Consider the following 21429-nt stretch of genomic DNA (forward strand, 5'->3'; position numbering starts at 1 on the left):
ATGGTTGCCCTCTGCCTCTGTTGCAAAGCTGATTAGCAGCTGGTCAGATTTTCTGAAAGGCTTAGTCCTTTCAAGGTAGAACCTGAGCTGTCTGTGCATGTCCAACGAGTACAGGATCCTTTCCCCTTTATTCTGAGGGTTAGGGAAGAAGGTTGGCAAATGGATGGATTGGTTTATGGCCACACTGGACACCACCTTAGGCATAAAGCACAGGTTAGTCCTGAGGGAAACCTCGTCAGCATGGAAGATAATAAAGGGTTCCTCAGCCATCAGTGCCTGTAGCTCAGGAACTCTTCTAGCTGAAGTGATGGCTAGAAGCAAGGCTGTTTTCCAAGAGAGGAATTTTAACTCTACTGAAGCAGCAGGTTCAAAAGGGGGGGAAGCATAAGCTTTTCCAGTACAAAGGTAAGGTCCCAAGCAGGGGTGGGTGCTCTCCTTGGCGCCTTGAGTTGTTAGCTCCTCTCAGGAACTGTTTGATGAGAGGGTGAGAAAATAGAGGTGGCGCAGTACTGTAATGAGCCGAAATGGCAGAGGCATGAATCTTAATGGAGAAGGATAGGCCTCTGTGGAGTAGCTCTGCTAGGTAACCCAGGACTGGAGGTAAGGAGGACACTGCTGTGTCCTTTCTTTTAGACTGAATCCAAGAACAATATCCTTTCCACTCTTCCGCATAGGATTTCCTAGTACTAGGCCTTCTGGCTTCAAGAATGATGTCCAGCACCTGTTTACTTAGGGTTGCTGATGGGAGTATTCAAGGAATAAGCCAGGCTGCAAGATTTAGGATTTGCAATTGTGGATGCAAAAAATGTCCCTCCTGCTGAGACAGCAGGGTAGGACTCTGGTGTAGGTGCCAGGGTGGCACCGTTGTCAGGCTGCACATGAAGTGGGTACCAGTGCTGGCATGGCCTGTCAGGGGCAATCAGAATTGTCCTTGGCCTGTCTTTTATCCTGAGAAGTACTCTTGAGAGAAGGGGCAGAGGGGGAAAGGCATAGATTGAGTGGTTTTCCCATTGAAAGGAGTAGTAGATACAAAAACAGGAGAGGTCCCAGGACTGAACCCTGTGGTACTCCACTTGTCACTGGTCTGAGGTCAGATTTGGAGTCTGCAACTTTTACAGTGTGGGTTCTGTCAGTGGAATTAGCAGAATACACAAGGCCATGAACCCTAGGGCTTGCAGTTAGCTGGGTTGTGGTGGCCATTTGCTTGAAGTAGTCTGTCAGACAGACCTGTTTTTCTGAAGTGAGACATGCCATCTGGGAAGTTGTGTCCAAGGCTGCTCCCAGGAATACAATTTTTTGACTGGGCACCAGTTGCGATTTCTTTTCATTGATGGTGTACCCCAATGAAGTGAGAAGGCTATTTACAAATGCCAGGTGCTGAAGCAGCAATTCTTGGCTGTCCGCCTGAATCAGGCAGTCGTCCCAAGTACAGGTAAATTTGGATATTTCTCTGCCTGCAGTATGCAATGGCTGGAGCCAGGCATTTTGTGAATACCCTGGGCGCAGCAGATAAGCCAAAGGGAAGTGCAGAGAACTGATCATGCACAGATACCGCCCTGAAACATAGATATTTCCTGCAGGATTCCCTGATGGAGATGTGCAGAGAAGCTTCTTTTAAGTCTAGGGTGACTAACCAGGCATCCTTGGCTAGCATAGGGAGAAGCTATTGCAGGGTAAGCATCTTGAATTCTGAGACCATCAGGAAGGCGTTGAGAATTGAAAGTTCCAGGACTGGGTGCCAAGAGCCCTCTTTCCTGGGTACCAGGAAAAGTCTGGAGTAGAAACCCTGACACCTTTGTTCTACTGGAACTGGCTGAATAGCTCTGATGCTGAGCAGGGAAAGAACTTGGTTTTGAGCCTCTGCCCACTTGTTTAGAAGAAGGTCTGGAAACCTGCTTGGGGGTGGCAGTGAATGGAAATAAAATTTGTACCCCTGGGATATAATGTTGAGAACCCATCAGTCCTGAGTGATGGACATCCAGTTTTTTGCATGAAGGGCAAGTTTTCCTCCTAGGGGCACAAGCAGTTGGGCAGGGCTGGGAAGTGGAGTTAAGAAGTCATTGTGAACTTTTTCCATAGGGGTGGGAGCACACCATTGCTTAGATCTCCACATACCTTAAGACTGTAGTCTGGGTGGTCTGTTTCCCCTGGGTCTTGTTTGGGAAGGCCTGGAGGGGGCTGGAAAGGACCAGTGTTTTGAAGGGCAATGCCTACTGAATCGAGGTGGTTGCACTTGTAAGAATTCTTTAAAATTTAGCATAGATTTAGGTTTTTCTTCCATCTTTTTAAGAACAACTTCTGCTTTGGTGCCCAAAACATCCTTAAAGGAGCATCTAGTAATTTGGATTTGACATGATCTGGCAAGGTCTGCTCCTTCAGCCAAGCATGTCTTCTCAGTACAGAGCCAGTGAATGCAGCCCTGCAAGATGCTTGTAGGGCATCAAAACCACACTGCAAAGTAAGCTTACTAACTTGGTTTGCAGAATGCATAAGCTCTTGCAAATCTTTATTTTTTGCACAATCTGGAAATATTACCATTTTTTGTTTAATGAATTCCATAATATGTTGCTGGTACTTCAGCATGGAAAACTGGCAATTCAATGCCCTGCTAGCAAGAGTTGCAGAGGTATATACCTTCTTACCCCATCTGTCTAAAGCTCTGGAATCCCTGTCCGAAGGGGCAGGGATTTTTGGCTGTAGTAGCCTCAATACCTTTAGGTCCCTGGGAAATTATCTCTGGATCGGCAGTAGGATTCTTGAAAAGAAACTTGTGGGAATCAGGTACTTTGTAGTCCTGTCAGGTTTCCTAGGGGCCGGAGGCAAGGTGTTTGGAGTAAGACTGGATTCCATAAAATCATCATCCACAACATCCAGGACAGGAGGAATAGCTGAAGGCCTGTGCTGAGGTAGCTCTAAAAATTCTCAGTCTCTTTTTGGACTGAGGATAGTCTTGGCATTCCCAATGGAAATGCTCTCATAGTATGCAAGGTTTCACCAAAAGAGAAATCCTCTGGAGGGGAGGCAGAGGGAATTGATTCCTCTGCATATGAATCCTCATAGGCTGATAAGGGCATGTCCTGATAATCAGAAAGGTCACAGTCATAGGACTCCTGGTCTGTAGAATCTGAAGGCAACTGAACTCTGTCTCATACCAGGGGAAGGCTGGCTTCCCCTAATTAGCGTTATAAGGTCTTCAGCCATTCTAAGCATTTGTTTTTGTGGCATGGGGGCCTGAGCATGCGCTTTGGTCGTTTTTCTAGGCGTAGTGCGTACTCTGGGCCTAAGAAACTCGGTAGTTTTGGCTAAAAAAGTCATTTGTTTGATTTGAACATCGGTAGGTCAGAAAACACCCCCAGACGTCGGTGCCTGCACAGCGGCTCCAGACCCATCCAAAGTAGAGACATCCGCAGGTTCCATAGTTGAAGCATCTTGCGGCATACCGGACTCCGAATGAGTCTCAGCAGAGGCCTGCGAATCCAAAGAAGTGGGCATCAGGGGCTGCAAAAGCGCCTCACCGAGTACCAGCGAACTGGTGACTAGCTTAACAGAAGTGTCGTCGGCAGCTTTGGACCTATGCGGTCTGTCTCTATCTTTTTTTCGGAATGTCGGCAGTCGGATGGCTTACCGAAGCCATTTCTGGATAGTTAAACAGAGTACCAAAATAATTTGCTGCAAAAAAGAACCTACGATGAATAGTCCGGGGGTTGAATAAAGCACAAAACCGACAGCGCAGGATGTCGTGATCTGGGCCTAAGCAAGGAATGCAGTATGAATGAATTTCTTTGAGGTATTTGCTTTCCACAGGTAATACAATTGTTAACTTTTACTGAAATCAGTTAAGAGCAAGAAAAAGAATCCCCAACAGGGTTACTTAGCTTTTTTGAAGACTTTGGTTCTGAAACTCGAAAACGAAAATTTCAGGAGTCTGCCAACCGGCACTTGCAAACTGCTTCTGCTTCGAGCACCGCGCAGCAAAAAGACTGATGTAATGGTGTCGGCTGCATGCTTTATACCAGACGACCTGACATCATGGAAGAAGAGACAGCATCCAATGCAGGAATCCAAGACTTTGATATTCAGGCCGGCTGAGGGCTACCTGCAGGCAGATAACCCAAAAGTAATGACTGCAACAGTGAAACACAAAACATCTGCAGGTGGAGTGGGTGGACATCAGCGGTATCAAGGAAAATTGGCCAATAACAGGCTACAGAAAAAAGAGTAAGCTGGAGATACCCAGGTAGAGTTTGTTCAATGGCTGAAGTGAGAGCTAGATTGACAGTAGCAATCTACATACAGGAAGGCATCAATTGTGATATCAGCCCATGAAGGAAGAAATGGCTGCACAAGGAACAGCCCCTAGGATAAGTGCCCTGGAGGTTAACATACAGGAAGGGAAAACCAATGAACTAGCTTGGTGCATCATCAAGGGACAGTGTGAGAGAAAGAACAAGGAGAGACAGAGCAGAAAGACTTCTGGCCATGAAGATCTGACCAGGTGCCTCAAAGAGGGAGGAGATGTTGACCAATATCTTGGACCATGACAGAATGGCAACATATGTACGACTGTAAAGGAAAGGATACAACTCTGCATGTGATGCTAAACCAAGCCAGCAGGATGATTAATCTGAAGGTCAATATGCCAACACTGACCATGCCACTGTGTGGTTCAAGTATCTGAAGGGAATTGTGAAAATACAATGAATTACTTACATTTTGCAAGTTTATAATGAATTGGGGGACAGAAAACTAGAGAACTGAGAACAAATTGAGGCAGTAAATCTGTGAAGATAGGTGAAGGACACAGCACTCAAGGCAATGGATAAGCTTTAGAGGAAGAGGCAGAATGATGATAAAGGACAGTATGGCTCCACAGTAAGATGTGCCTTTTGTGCTCGGTGAGGTTGGGAAAAAAAAAATGAAAGGACATCTGAGGGATGAAAGAAGGGGTGGGGAAGTGCAGTGACATTTTACAAGGAAGCAAGCTGAAAGGCAGAGGATGCGAGGGCACCAAAGGCAGAAATCACTAAGTTTAACAAACTGTCAAGGGGAACAAAAGCTACTTTAGATGTACAGCAAAGGCAGGAAATGGATAGAGACTTGTTCAAACTGAACAAAGATAGAAAGATCAAGAAAGACTGCGGGGGGGGGGGTACTCTGTGAATACCCGAATTCTTGCAAAAGAAAGTGAAAGAATGGTGTGAAAAATGTAAAAAGAAGGGAGAGTGTAGAGCCACACACGAATCAAGGATAGAGAGGAAGAAGAAATGACTTGTAGAAGGATAAAGTACTGGGACCAGATGAGCTACCTTCAAGTGTCTTCAAGGCACTAATCTGTGTTCCAGCAGATCCCTTAACTGAAGGTTAAAAAATTCACTGGAAGACAGCAACTGGGGCACCACTGCTCAGGTGGTTAGAAAAAATCCAGTAAGCTACAGGACTGATAGCGCAACAGTGGCAAGGAAAGTAATGGAGAGCACCCTGAAGGAAACAAAGTTCCTTAACAGGGCTGCATTTGTAATGGTCCATCTTCAAAAGCTTTCAGATCTTTCACTTTCACTGTGCTCACGCAGAAAAAAACTCTTCATTTAATATATTTGTGTTATTCTGACATCACAGTTCAACATTTTGCACTTCTTTGCTAACAGCGTAGGTGCTAGTCCAGGGCCTAAATGATCCCCATGTGTTGATGGGTTGGGGACTAGTACTTAGACTGGACAAGCTTGTGCACAGACACCTTTTTATATTTCGGTCAATCATGACCAACATTACAGGCTACTCTGCAAGGGTCCCCAATGTTTCTTTAGCTCCAGTCTTAATGCAACTCTTCTACTTGTCCATGTGTTCTCAGTCTTGTCACTACGAAGACATGATACTGGAAAGTTAACTGGATCTTGCCGATCAGGTCTAGCCTTTACTTCAATTTCTTACTCTCTGGAGTCTTCACCCACACATACAGAGGAGGTAAATCATATGCAAAAGGAAGCTGCTGCATTCTAAAAAAAAAAAAAAAAAAAAAAAATAAAATATTCTACAAAACTAGCAATAGTGGTTGGAAACAAGACAAAGACTGCTGCATTGTTATATGGTAGCACAAAGGGCAGTGAGGAGATCAACAATGTCAGGAATAAGTAGAGTACAGATCAGCAAGAGTCAGCCCTGGGTCCAATACTATTTGGTGCATGTTAGACATACCGGAGAGAATTTTATTTGAGCATGTTAAGTGGACTGGTCTGGAGGGGTCCCTGTTCAGCAATGTCCTTGATTACAAAACAAAGTAGAAGAAACAAAATTATGTAAACATGTAATAGGACAAACAAAATTATCTAAACGTGTAATAGTAAAATAAAGCAGTCACCACACAGAAAGCATGCAATAAACCTGATGTAGCTGGTAAGAGGGCATGCAGATGCAGTGTATAACATGGCAAATGCATTCACTATCCCTTGGTAGAGAAGCAGGGATGCATTATGCATCCTGAATAATTTTAAACTCATTAAGCCAACAACTGGTAATCTTTGGAAGCCTCGTGGTTGCCTGTATAACTGTCCATTTGGATGTCTTTCCCCATACTGTACTGTGGGAATTTCCTAGTAAAGGGCATGAACTAAACAGTACAGTCTCACTGGGAGAGGATTGATGGTCAGGCAGCACAGGGGCAAAACATACCTAGAAAAATGCATATCATACAAATTAAACAGCGATGAGAATTACACTGCTTAAGATAAGGTGTACAACAAACAGAATAGCTAAATAGTAATTGTATACAAGACAAAACGACTTTGTTAAAAATAGGTAAACTGCTCAAAATATAAACATAACAGTTAAAGGAGTGGACAGTAACCTAGCATATAGACTGACTGACACACACTTGCATTATTGGCAGTAGCCAAGAGAATGCTAAGCTGCATCTTTAGGGGATAGACTCCCAAAGCAAAAAGAGGTAATGTTAGACAAACTGGGTCCTGGACATGCCATAACGAGTACTGTCTAGCACTTAACCACACAAGGTAACAAAATAGGCTGCTGGAAGGCAACCAGAAAAGTGTGTAGGTTTGAGGCATATGACCAGAGAATGGAGGAGATTAAGCTCATCCCGACTGAAATCAGATTATATAGGGTGCAATCATGACATACATGCACAAGAACATGCCTGAAAAGTAAGGAATACCATGCAGACTGTAGGTCCCAACTGCTCCTCAGTTCTGTAAAAGTGCTAGTCAGTGAAGGCAGTGAATCCACAGAGAATAGACTCTCAGAACAGCCTATGGACAGGAAACCCAAGAAACCATTCAAAAAGGGCTTGGAAGAAAGAGGCAAAAGGTATGATGGAACAATGAAGCTGAAGTAGAACACAGACTGCACTTAAATACAAACTCTGTCAAATGAATGCAGTACCACACCTGAAGCCAACAAAATGAAAGAAACAAAGAACAGTGAAAACTGTCAAATTACAGACGGACACACTGTCTATCCCTCACTTCATGGCACATGGTCTGTTGCATGAGGCATATACTCTATGTACATTGTAGTTTTTGCTGTGCCTGTACTTCATTCAGAGTGCCAAATTCCACATCTTCAAAGACGGGATGCCCAAGCAACTGCTACCCCCTATACCATACCGCCATCAAGCAACAAATGCTGAATCCTTTCCCAAAAGTCCCCAAGCCCATCCCCAATCATGGAATCAAATGCACTGAAAAAAAATCCAGCACATTCCTTCACCTTTCCTGGAGGAAGCATGGCATGATCATAGTGGTGTGACAAAAGCTGTGCACAGATCTGAGCTCCTCTTCAAGATTTACGGTACAAACATGGTTGCAACAAACATGACAAACTATAAACGAATAAAGCACATGGCAAATGTAAGTTATTCACTATAAGTACTGCACAAGTAATAAAAACACTACAGATACTATTCACTTTGCAAGAGAGAGTTTCTGAAGTAAACAAAATGGACCCCAGTTTTATTTAAAAGGAGCTGTATTCCCTTACCCCGCAGTACTGATCATCATGGAAAACCTGCGGTGGCAATGGATTTCCAGTCGAAGGTCTACAGTTTTCTGGTACATGTTCTCTCATCCATTTTCTGTTCTCTTCATTTGCTGCAATGTCACACTCACGAAACTCTATTTTGTTAGACTCCATGAATCCCAATATTTCTTGCTGTTTTTTCTTAATCTGGGGAAAAGAAATATGATGTCTCAGGGCAAATGCAATAAACAATTAAACTACTGTTACTATACAGGATTTTTGGACCACAAAACAAACCTTTACTGTTAGAATTTGAAGGACTGTTTCTAATGCCAAATGCAGAATAAATTCATTACTTCATACTTTCACACTAGCATAACCCCTCTCTCTGCACAACAAACAAAAGTCCTTACTCATTCTTCATTCTCATATCAAGCTCACCACATTTTAATCTGTAATTTCAAGCGTAGTCAAAGAACACCAACATCGAAGGGGCCTACTTATGATAAATATCAGTACAGCTGGTATTAGAAACCTTGTTACAAGTACGGTGTATATATTGCTCAAACGTTAATTGTGCTACTTTTTACAGCATCCAAATTTTGGTATTCTGTTGTCCTTCAGTTAACAACCCCACCACAGCCCACATCTTGTTTATTTTTGTTGACTGGGTTGGTCCTGCTAGGCAAGTGTCCTCATTACAGGAGAGACCAGAAGCAATATGGATATCAAAGAGAAATTTAACCAGGGCACTGGAGAATTTTCAGTAGTCTTATCTTTTACATCCACTGAGCTATCAACTAGGGTTGCCAACTTTTCATGTCAAAAGTTCTGGACATGTACGTGAAAGCAAAATGTGTGCAGAACAGAAGTGCCTCCCCTTGAGGGGACTGTCTTACAATATTACTGTGCTCAAACATTCTTGTATTCAACACCAGTAACAGTGTCCCTCAATTGTGGACTGCCCTGAAATATTCTGGACAGGTGGCAACCCTATCAACTCAAGCACATCGGATCTTCGTTTAACATCTCATCTTAAGAACTGGATATTAAAGGAAAACAACATCCTCCTTATGTTGCACTTCAATGTCAGTCTTCAATGTCAGTATTGGAAAATTTCAAGTACCTGGTGTGGGTATAGAACCCACAGCCTTCCAATTTTCCAGCACCAAATTAGTGTGTGCCATCTGGTGAGCCCCAGACACTTCTTGCACTTTAACCCTCCCACATCTCATAACTGCAGTCATACCTCTCAACTGTCCAGATTTTCACAGAATTCAAAACTTCAATTACATACTCTTTCCTACCAATGTTATTTTTCTTCTTTTGGGCCTAGCTCCTTGACATAACGAAGTATGCTTTCACAGAACCATCTGCAGTTGCTCCTCCAACTTTAACATCCCTAACTTTCCTTCATGCAACATTAGCCATCTCCACCTATCCAAAATTCTCCACATACACTTCAGATTTCATTTCTACTATCTAGTTCTAGCCAAAATATTTATTTTCCAAACTCTCCTCTCACATTAACATTTCCCTTCTAAACCACTCGCCAATGACTTCACCTACAATTCTCAACCCGTCTCACAAAAGCAGCGTTTATACAATGCACTTGTCCTATGAAATGTCAAGGTCTTCCAACATTCCACATTGCCTTTTTTTTGGGGGGTGGGGGGCTAAGTATCCAAGGTTTAGAATGCAGTTGTACATCTACTACCAACAACATTTTTAAATCATGATCTATTAAACATTTGCAGTACTAGCTACCTTAACGTTCCTAACAAAATTGTGATATACATAAACCGATGTCCTTATAGTTATATTGGTTATTTGAAATTATCACCCTCTTTACTGTTCATTTGTTTTGTAAAAAATCAGTTAATTCCATAGGAGGAACTGACCTAGAAACATTAGAGAGTCTTGCATCCTTATTTCACTGCTTGATGCATCAAAACATGATCAAATTATCCTTAAAAAAAAAAACGATAAACATTTTACCAAGTAGAGAGACCAAAGTCCACACCACAGCATAAAATTATGTTCCATTACTACTTCTGATTTGTATGTTTCTTACCCTTAATGGTGGTTACTGAAACCAACAAACGTCCATTTTCATGCTGTCCTGTTGGTTGCCTTTAAACTCAGACAGATGTTGCCCTTTTCCTGCTCCTGTTTGCTCATATCCCTTGCATTGCTTTCCTTTACTTAACCCTTACACTCCCTATCCTTCGCCTCCTTTACTCACCTTCTCTTCCATGGCCCATTTAATAACACCCTGTCAGCCCCCAACCTCAGAACTTCTGCTCCCATCTTGTCCCCAGATCCTTTCCTAGATTTTGATCCCAATTTCTTGCTCTACATTTCCTGACAACCTCTGCATCTTAACTTCTGTCCACTTACATTCCTCCTTCCAGCATCAATATCTCAGTATACTATTCAGTACTGCCACTGACCCAGTTCACACACCCACACTGAGAGCCACAATCTCCAACTAATCCTGCACCTACCACCATCAAATGCAGCCACTTCCCTGGTCTAGAGCCTGCATGTCAATCTAACACCATGTCTAGAGCAGTCATTCTACCAAAAGTGAAAGAGGGAAAAAGACGCAAGCAGGTGAATGATAGCCAGTTTGTCACCATTGCATACAAATTCACATTATCTAGACACACACCCTTCCCTGTTGAAATCTGTGCGAGGGAACAAGAGCCTGTATGTATTTGGACTTTCTTCAGAGCTAAAAAGCTCCATGACTGCTAGCAGTTTTTTTTTTCCAGTGATAGTCTGGCAAACCCCCAAGTGACATTTCCTCATTTGTTTGCTCCTCAACCTGGGATGTCCCTTCAAGAACAAGCCCACCTCACCATGAGTTTAGTTGTTTGCAATAAGTGAAGAGGACTACAGAGCCTCCTACACGAATTTCAGAAGGTGGAATGGAACAAATTGCCCTTTACTGCTAGCATACACCACATGCTTCTCTTTCCTATGCCACTAGAGCACTTGTATCCACCTCTCCCTTCCCTCTCCAGTCTCATTAGTACCAGACCATGCAATTGTTTGGGGAAAGCAGATGTGAGCTTTGTGCTGCACAAAACTCAGTGGCAACTCCAACAACAAACTATATGCAGCCAATAAAAGGAGAATGGTTCATAAGATGATACTAGGCTATTGGCCCTGAGGTCCTTATAAGCCTAGCCAAAAATTTCACCCATGTTCCCACACAATCAGCACCAGTTTCCCCTGTCCAGCGATCGACACAGGTGGGATCCTAAAGCTGTATTTTCTGTTTCCCATCCAGTTGTCCAGGTTCCTCTTAAAGAGGGCTAGTGAGGTACTCTGCTTGACATGGTGAGGGAGTCTATTCCACAGATGGGGGAGTTTTTGGGACACAAATCTATCCAGTCAACAAGTTTTATTACTGTCACAGACAAGGCTGAGGCCTTGCATGCGGGTTGCGTGAGTGGAGTTTGACTTATGGATATGCAGCAACTCCATCAAGGCTGGGTCTGAGATGGGTTTGCATGTCAGACAGGTCACCTTTGAACAGTCTGTACAACACTGAGTAGAGGGACAAGGCTTTTAACCTATCTATACAGGATCAGCATTTGAAGCCCTGGATTTTCCTGGTCAGGAACCTCTGTGGTCTGTCCAGCTGCTGCATGTGCTTGGCAAGGTGCACGCCGAAAAGGGCACTGTACTCGATGAGTCCGATAAGGGAGGAGTACAGGGATGTTATAACCTTGTTCCTGTATGAAATACCCTTACTTATGAGGTGGGCCACGTAGAATGCCTTCTGTACAACGAAGGCAACGTGGTGGTCAAGTCCGGTTGCTATCAACCTGGGTGCAAAGTCCCTCATGACTGACTGCGTGCTTAGTACATTATTAATGTGATTAGTGGGGACACCATTTTCCCCAAAGGGGATAATGATGCATTTCTTGGCATTCAGTTTGAGGCCATGCTTTTGGCACCAGTCATTAGTTTGGGTAAAGCTATCTTGGAGGATGTTCACATAACTAGGTGAATTTAAGACAGTGCCCAGCTTGCAATCAACTGCCAACTTTGTCAGCCACAGACCACTGGTTTTGGCTTGCACCTCAAAGTTATATCCCAAACAGTAGAGACCCGAAGACAGATCCTTGGGGTACGCTGCTAGTTATAGGTCTACTACTAAAAGGTGGCTTCCTCAATTCTGACCGAGTGGGCTCTAGCTGTGAGCCACTTAGCTACCTATCTGGTAACATACAAGTTGATGCCTAGCTGGTGGGAGGTTACTGCCAGTAATGCATTTTATTCAACAAACAGCTACTGCTACAGGTAAGAAGGGTGTGCACAACTGTATTATGTTCAGTAAACATTGGCATATGGGCAAATTACCAAAGCTTACTTACCCTGGAAGGAAGAAGGGTCCAGGAGCCCCTGAAGAAAAGTCCTCATGAAGCCTGCCCTGGATTTAGAAAAGGAATCCAGCTTTTACTGCTTTGCAAAGGTATGAACAGAGGACAACATTGCTGCACTAGAATACTTACTGTTGCGAGTACAAACGTTAATGGAATTTATCAGAGGAGAAATGCAGAAGAGCCCTCCACAAACACACTAAGGATGGCCCTTGCAAAACCCACCCTGCTTCTGGGAATATTGGATTTGTAATGTTTGGTAAAAGTGTGAAGACAAAGTAGCAGCTTGCAAGAAGGCTCCAGTATACAGACCCTTTACAAAAGCACCAGCAGAGAAGAGGCTACTGCCTTAGTACAAGGAGCACAAACAGAAGAGGAAACTGCTTGCCATGAAAAGCACAAAAAAAAAGCCTTAGAAATCCAGGAGGTAGTTTGCCTAGACACTACCAAACCTAATTTCCCAGCATGCAAGGAAAACAAAAAGCTGCTCAGATTTTCTGATGTGTTTTGACTTAACCAAATATATCTGAGCTGAGGGATAAGGAAAAAAGGAGGGAAGATGAACGGATTGATTCAAGGACAAATCATTAACCACTTTGTGCATTAAAGGACTGGTACGAAGAAACCCTATCCTTGTGAAAAACACAAAAGGAAGAACCACCATGAGTGCCTAAAGTTCAGAGACCATCTTGGCAGATGAGCCAACACTCGTTCAAGTACAATGCTGCAGTGAAGAAAACACAGGGCTCATAAGGGGGCTATCAATAATTTCAAGAACAAAATTAAGGTCACAATGAGGAGTAATAGGCTTTCTTGGAGGCCCTGATATGATGGACACCTTTCAGGAATTGTTTGACCTCAAAACTAGAAGCCAGCAGTGGACTCAGAAGCAGACAGGGCTGACAAATTAACTTTAACAGAGGAATATGCCAAGTCAGCATTACACAATTCAGACAAATAAAGGACCACAAGGGTCTAGTACATGCCTGAGAGCGAAAATCTGTCTTCCATTTAGTCACAGGACTTTTCCAGTAGTGGATATTCTGGCCTGCAAAACCCAAAACAGGTTCTCAGAAAATTAGGGTTTATATTCCTTACAGGCACCATCTAAGTGTCAGTTGAAGTGTGGACAAGGGAGGATGAATGAGATCCCTCATCTTGCGAGGAGATCAATTTTGTGAGAACATGTGACTATTCCTCCTGGCCAGGTGAAAGGGGGGAACCATTGGTGTTTAAGCAAAAAGGGAGTCAAGCAAGATTGTGCATGTCCCACATGTTTTTGTGCAAGACCCTGACCCGGAGATAGATTAGGGACAGGCATACAAAAAAGGATATGGCATCCACTCTCACACTAAAGGACTTGGCACTCCCAACAAAAATGGGGAAGTTGTCTGTTCACAGGAGAGATTAAAAGATCTCAGAAGTACCCTACTGATGTACAATGTCTAGAAACCCCTCCCTGGGAAGCACCTATTCGGGAGGATTTGTGCTCGACCTGCTCAGTCAGCCACTAGACTGTGCTCTGAAAGGACAAACTGCCTGAGTAACTATGATTGCTCTTCAAGCTTGGGATTTTGCAATTTGCCAGAATGCAGAGAAGGCAAGATCCTGTGCCCTCTTTCCTGATCTACCACACAACTGTGGTTTTGTCTGTAAAAAACCTTTAGAGGACCTGGAACCCAAAGGAAGTGAAAGGCCTGAAGAGCTAGGGTTACAGCCCACATCTCTGATGTTGATATGGTCTGATATCTGATGGAACCAAAGATCCTGGACTTTCAGATTATTGGAAAAAGCTCCCCAACCTCAGACTCACCCATGTACAGCTCCTAAGTAGGAAGATGAACCAAAAAAAAATAGACCCAGACTTGGGAAAATCAAAAGAATCCAGAGAGTCTGAGCTTGAAGTTAAAAGAGGAACCAAATACTCCAGAATGTGGCTGTGCTGAAGCCAAACATGTCTTGAGGCAAAGAGACTTCCTCATGTAGAACCATGAGAATAGTGGACACTATGTACCCAAGGGCTTGGAAAAAAATTCCCTTGCAGGAAGAACTGGAAGAAAAGACTGGAAACAAGCAGTAAAGGAAAACCTTGGGGGTACAGGAGACGAAGCTAACACTGGGATGGTCTGAATTCTGCAACCCAAAAAACACTTGGTCCGGAAAGGGAGTCAGTGCAGACAGACTGAACTCCACACTGCACAGGAGAAGCTCAGTGAAGTGTAGACTGAAACAGGAGCTCTTGACAGAGAGCTTGAATGTGACCGCTCAACTAAGGGAATATCTGGAATTTCCTGAAGTCTGCAAAAGGCTACCACAAGTGCCAGACATTTGGCAAATACCCTTGGAGCTGCAGAAAGCTCACAAGATAAAGCAGAGAACTGACAAGACAAAACAGAAACACTTGCTGAAAAAGGGGTGAACAGGAATATGAAGGCAAGTGTCCAAGTCCAGAGATGCCAGAAAATATTGGGGAAGAAGGAAAATCATCAAAAGAGAGAACACCCTAAAGGAAGGAACCTTGAGAAAGGTACTGACAAAAGATGGTTCTAGGATGGGCGTCCACCACCCCTCCTTCCTGGGAACCATAAACATTCTGAAAGAAAAATCTGTTCCTTAAGACAAGGGAACAGGTTGGATAGTTCCATGTTCCACCAGATCCCGCAAAACCGAAGAAAAATGGAGATGGCAAGGAGACAGCTGAGAAAGGCCAGAAAATGAAGGAAAGGACTTCCAAGCCATAAAATAACAGTGCTGGATGACAGACTACCCAGGTGCCTCCGATCATCTGGTGCCAAACAGAAAAGGAAGGGTTAGCCTGAAGGTCAAAGGAATGTAGCCAAGGGGAATGAGAAGCTTGATATTAAATACAGATTTGCCTTCAGGAAAGGCAAGTTTATAGCCTCTAACAGAGTGGGTTTGTCTTGGAAAATCCACTTAGTAACTACTCCTAGCAGGTTGTCTACTGAAAGATTTTGAAGGACAGTTCCTCGAACTTGGGTACAGGGGGAAAAAAAACAAACAAACCCTGTTCCAGTTCTTGCATAGCCTTGCCCTTATCCTGCAGGGTTTTAACCAATTCTGCAAGAGCAGTGCCAAAACAATTCTGGTTCCTTAGTAAATGAAGTCAATCTGTATGACATTCTCCAAGCTGGTTCAGAGGTAGCATTCAGACTGGTAGAAAAGTTCTGAGGATCAGGCATCCATACATCACATATTAACCTTATGCCTTGTTTGTAGGACATCTGATGTAAATCACCTGGAAGGTGTAAAAGCCTTTGGTATGTTAGGTTATCCTTGGCAGGCTATCCCACGAGGCAAAGAATACTGCAGCAGTGATAAGTGCATCACAATCCTTACCCTGTGGAAAATCAGGTAAGGCTGTCCTACAAACTTGCCTTGTGGGTATCAGAGCAATAAGCAAAACATTTTTTTATGGTAAGATCTCAAGATCAACTTGAGCTGCCAGTTCAAAAACAGATGAGGTAAATTTATTTAAGAACACACCCAAAATGCCATGAAGGAGGAATGTTCCTTTATATGTCACCACCAATTCACAAAGTACTTTTGAAGGGTCAGAAAGAAATGCCAAAGATCATTGTGGTGACCCCCTATCAGTACAGGCAGTCTTCGTTCTCCCTTTAATGGTACGGGCCAAAGGCCATTACCACAGGTTTCCTTGCACTCTGTATCTGCTCTCAGTCTCACAAGCAACTGGTGCTCCCCAATTTGGAGAAACTTCATCTCAGCTCCATTTAGGCACTTGACATGCTAGATGCCAGAAAACTCACTACTAGAAAATCTTGTGTTTACAACTGGTTGAGATTTTCTATGTGATGCTTAACCCAAAAGGGACTGTCTGCTCCCGTTTAACATCCTGTAATATTTGTGAGCTACTTCAGGACAGCTTATCATATATGCCCCTTAAAGTGCACTTAGCTGTCATTTCTGCTCATCTGTCAGTGTATTCCCACCTTGCTTCTTCTCTTTGGTAAAACAGTTCATTATTGAAGTACTGCATAACAGACCCCTTACCATGCATATTCCTGTCCAAGAGAATAATGTCTTCCATGCATGGCTGCAAGGATGTCCGGAACAGAATTTCCCCAGCTGTGTTTTGAAAGGAAAACCGATTTAAGGTGTTCCCCACATCTGGACTAGATCCCGGGACACAAATGCCTTCATCTGCCACTTGTATGGGTCTACAAAGAATCTAGTCTGCCACAATGCTTTGCTCGGACAGAATGTATGATGCCTGAAGAGTCCAAGACTGCTGTATAAAGTCAGCTCCCAGGCAATCACTGCCAACCAGCACAGAGGATCTGACATTGCACCACCTCGTTTGTTGAGTACTACATCACTGTGGTGTTTTCTATAACCACCAGGTGGTGAAGGACTTTCAAGGCCAGAATCACTACAGTGTCATTGATATTGGTGTGCTAACACGAGTCCTGGGGCCCTCAAGTGGCCTTGCGCTTGCAATGCCACTGACAACTCAAAGCAAAGTCTGATGAATCTGTTTGGACAGACTAAACTGGCACCACAGGGGAGAGAGGAAGCCCTGGACTGATATGCAACTGCTCTCTCCACCACTTTCACCTGATGGATAGCATTGGGAACTGGAATTCAAGGGAATAAAAGGTGCTGGGGTCCAACAATTATTCCATGTTAATACGGGCCAGTGGTATAGGAATGACGGGTGCCAATCTGAGAATTTTTAGGAATTCTCTTGCTGAGGCGACAACCCTCTTGGAGAATTCTAGAAACACTGGTAAGACAGGATCTTGCCTCCAGGAAGGCCATTCTCGGAATTGCAAGACTGGTCTTTGAGGGCATCAGACACTACTTCTGAAGATTCAACTTTAACACTAGTAGAGCAAGGTCAAGATCTTCTCTGGAAGATCTAAACACTTGGAAACAGACTGCACAGACCAGCAAGTCATACAAGTAAGGAAGAATCTGAATGCCCAGAGTCTGACAGTGGGCCACTACAGGGCAATTAATTTGGTAAAAACTCCAGATGCAGTGGATAGCCCCAAAGGTCAAAACAGAAAACTAATGGTGCAAACCAGACCAAAAAAACCCTCAGAAATCTAAAATAGGATATGGGAACAGGATAGTATGCGACTGTCAAGTCCAAGATCATGATGTGGGTGGGCAATAGGAGGAGCAGTGCTGTCTGCAGGGTGAGCATTTTGAACACTGGGACCTTGGCAAACTTATTCAGAAAGAAAAGGTCCGACACCATACTCTGACAGCTCTTTTCTTGGCACCAGGAAAATTCTGGAGTAGAAACTCATTCTTTTAGGAAGGACCTGTTCTTTGTCCCCAAAGTCTAGAATTTCGCCTGAATCCAGAATTTGCTGGAGAATATGAGGGAACAGAGACTAGTTAGATGAATGAGGAGGACCCCCTTAAAATAGAGCATGGTCTTTCCACTGCTATCAATAATCTTTGCCAACAATACTGCACAGCCATTTGTCATAAACCACTGACAGACAGGCTGCCTCGCTGAGAAAAGGTACAGTTGTGTGCAAAATATTACCATAATGGTAGATGTCCTTTTCTTCACTATTTCAGTATTCATAACATTAGGGATCCCCTGCCAAGGGTGGTCTGAGATCTGGCCAGTATACCAAAGCCTTTAGATTGCTTTACGGTACGCTGTGTCACATGTATACTCCTTGCGTAGCATAGGGCATAATGGTGATGTCCAGACATATCAGAACTGAGCCCCAGTAGAAACGCCAATCCAAGGAAAAGAAAAAAGGTAACTAGTACATCCAGAAGACAGCAGAACCAGGAGGAGGAGGGTGGGAGTGAATACTGCAATAGTGAAGAGGACATCTACTGTTATGGTAAGATCTTACACAACTGTACTATGTCCTTCCATTTCACTGTTGCAGTATTCATAACATTAGGGAGAGTGCCAAAGCTAAGGAAAAAAACAGGGAGGAGGAGGGACCAGCACAGCCCTCTAAGAACTAGTCATGAAGGATTGCCCTAGCAAAACTAGCTCTAGCTCTGGAGATGCCATCCAACTTGCAGTGCTCAGTAAATGTATGAACACAAGCCCAGAAAGCGGCCTAAAGAAAAAAAAAAAGAGTTATTATCCAAACCTTTGGAAAAAGCACCAGAAGAAACCAAAGCCCTAGTAGGATGAGCCTTGAGAGAACTAGAAAGGCTCTTGCCATGAAAGGAGCAACAAAACAAAATCACTTTTGAGATCCAAGAAGAAATAGTTTGCTTGGAAATAGCTAATCCTAAGGACCTAGAATTAAATAAAACACAGCTGATTAGATTTCCTAATAGTCTTACGCTTACCCAAATAAAATCTGAGTTGTCTATGCACATCCAACATGTGCAACACCTTCTCACTGGCAGATTGCAAAGAAGGGAAAAAGTGGGCAAATTAATAGACTGATTAAGGGACAACTCATTCAGCACCTTGGCCATAAAAGGAGATTAGTATGCAAGGACACCCTGTCCTCGTGAAACACCAAAAAGGAAGACCAGCCACAAGTTCTTCCTGGAAGGCCCAATATGAAGGATGCCTTTTAGGAATTAAGCCTCAATCCAGACACTAAGGGAGGAGATAAAGGCAGACAAGCAGAGATAGTTGATAAGTGGGCCTTAACATAAGAATAAGGCAACCCGGCATTAAGCAATACATACAGATAAGACAGTACCAAAGGAACATCCACAGAAAGTGGATCCAGGTTACGAGAAAGCCACCACACAGAAAACTTCCACTTGGACAAGTAGAATTTCCTAGTATTGGGTTTCCTGGCCTCCTGCAGCATTAGAAAATTAGCCAACAAGGCAGCCGAAACAGGAGGAACAGCAGAAGGTTTGGGAGATTCCATCTACAGCAACTGATAGCACCTTTTATGTACCTAAGAAACCTGAGCACAATCCCATTTAAAGAACTCTATCCTGGAGATTGTGTCCCCAAAAGAAATTTCTTCAAAAAGGAGCATCAGTACTGGTAGATTACGCTTTCTCTGATCCAATATCAAAAGAGGAGGGAATCCAAGATTAAGCAAGGTATTCCTCATCCACAACAGCTCCTTCTCTGAGTAATCCTGTTTTCTGGGTCTTTTTAGTGGAGTAGAGGACCATGGGGGGGGGGGGGGGGGTTGGAATATTAAAGCACTAAAACCCTGAGTGAAGGACTCCCATTCACGGATCCTTAGGAGCAGGAGTGATATGCTGAGTCTATTTTTTGTTTAGTCTTTTGTTTTTTCTTCAATGGGACATCTGCCTTATAAAATCTGGAAAGCTCTCACCCAAGATGGCATTCAATGATGGTAGTAGGGACAACAGACTAAAATTTGAGGAAACCCCTAGCCCCCTCGGAGATGATCAGCCGTTGTTTCCCCCAATCATCCAAAACTGACTTCTACAATGCCTCCTCAGATGTGCTTAAAGTCAGATCCCCACGGGCCTCCAACTCGGTCATGGCAAAGGAATCCAACAATAAAGACAGGGAAACCCCTGGGCATTCACTTGCCTCGGGAGAGATGTCCAGCGAAGAATGACTAGCAGAAGATTCCGGTCTAGGCTTCTTGGACTCCTTCACAGACCGCCATTCCTCAGGACAGCAAGTACCCTCCATGTCTTTCGCAAGAAGATTAAGATGCTGACTTTCATGACAGAGTGCCAAATAAGACAGTCTCCTACAAAGGGTTTTAGGTACAACAGGTTGACAGATGGAACAGGACATATGGTCGTGAGAGGCACCTAGGCAAAACACACACTGGTCGTGGAGATCTTCATGGGGAATCAGTTTCCCACACTGGCATTTCCCCTTCTTGGATGACATGAAATCCCACTGTAAGGATCCGATTAGCTGCTGCACCACACACAATCACTGCAGCATTCAATCTCTTAACTCCTCAGCAAAGTTCATGCTATGCAGTCACTCACATCTCCTCACCACCAATAACACCTTTTAAAACAGCATCACCCCTTTCAAGGTACTCTTAAAAAGCATGTTTTGACAACTGAGAAACTCTGGAAACAATATCCGACAGACTTTTTGCTCAGCAGATAATAAAATAAACTCATCTAGATTACACATACATCAGCAAAAAACATCTATATAAAACATTGGTAATTAAACACTTTAAAAGCTACCATACTGGACTGAACCAACTTTTCATGAGATTCTAGCCATTTGCCTTGTTTAACTGAAGGAACAGGATTTTAAGACACAGAAGCAGGGTCTACAGACAAGGAGTCAAGGCTAGAGGCAAGGCATGGCTGAGCACACCTTGAATTTCTTAAAACACTTTGAGTAGAAGAATTACAAGTGTTGTTAAAAACATCCACCAAAATTGGGATCAATGAAAGCAAGGTCTCGACGTCCGGGGCCTCATCCTCCAAATGATCATAAACCCCATTGATCTCGGGTGCAGCCAATGGATTTTCCCACATGCCAGCTAGATTTAGGGATGTATTCAATTGTAAGCAAAGAAAACATCTGTGTGTTCCTGAACCTGTTAGTCTTCAGAGGAAACTAAACGCTCTGACTGGTCCAAATCCTCAGACACAGATCACCCTCAAAATCAGGATCTTTAGATGGCTGACCAGAGACAGAACAGCTAGCATTACTCATAACTCAGTTTATGTTAACAACTCCACACGGTGTGGGAAGAGAAAGGCCATCATTTTAAGAGTACAGACATTTGAATCTTTTCACACATGAAAACTAAATGAAAGCCTGCTACTTGACCTCTTTTATACTGTTAACAACTTATCTTGCAAGCCTTTAAAAGCTGACAGCAAAACACATAGCTGCGGAAATCAGCTATTAAAGAAGCACTGGCCCTGCTTTCATAGGCCATATAAAAAGCAAACCACTCACAGCACTATCACTGTTAAATGGAGAGAACAAAAACTCCTTTATGACATCTAAACTTGCATTACAGACCGTCATAAGCCCTTCTGGTGCAGGGCAAAAAAATAAAAAACTCCATCAGCACTGCCGTTTCCATGGATATTTTGGGGCACAGTAAGTTTAAACACAAGAAGCAGGAGAGCACTTGAAATAAATCTGATG

The 21429-nt window shown here is 43.5% G+C and overlaps 1 long non-coding RNA gene across 1 annotated transcript in view; it reads right to left on the bottom strand.

The window, feature by feature from the left end:
* Positions 1-8106: 8106 nt before the first annotated feature.
* The window catches only part of LOC122789711, a 228406-nt gene continuing 215083 nt past the window's right edge, over positions 8107-21429 (bottom strand). Inside the window, exon 3 of the long non-coding RNA XR_006362867.1 lies at positions 8107-8178. This is a non-coding gene — a long non-coding RNA (uncharacterized LOC122789711). The remainder of the gene's footprint in view (positions 8179-21429) is intronic.

Source organism: Protopterus annectens, chromosome 15.part0, assembly GCF_019279795.1.
Source record: "Protopterus annectens isolate FY-2018-M chromosome 15.part0, PAN1.0, whole genome shotgun sequence".
In the NCBI taxonomy this organism is placed as follows: domain Eukaryota; kingdom Metazoa; phylum Chordata; order Ceratodontiformes; family Protopteridae; genus Protopterus; species Protopterus annectens.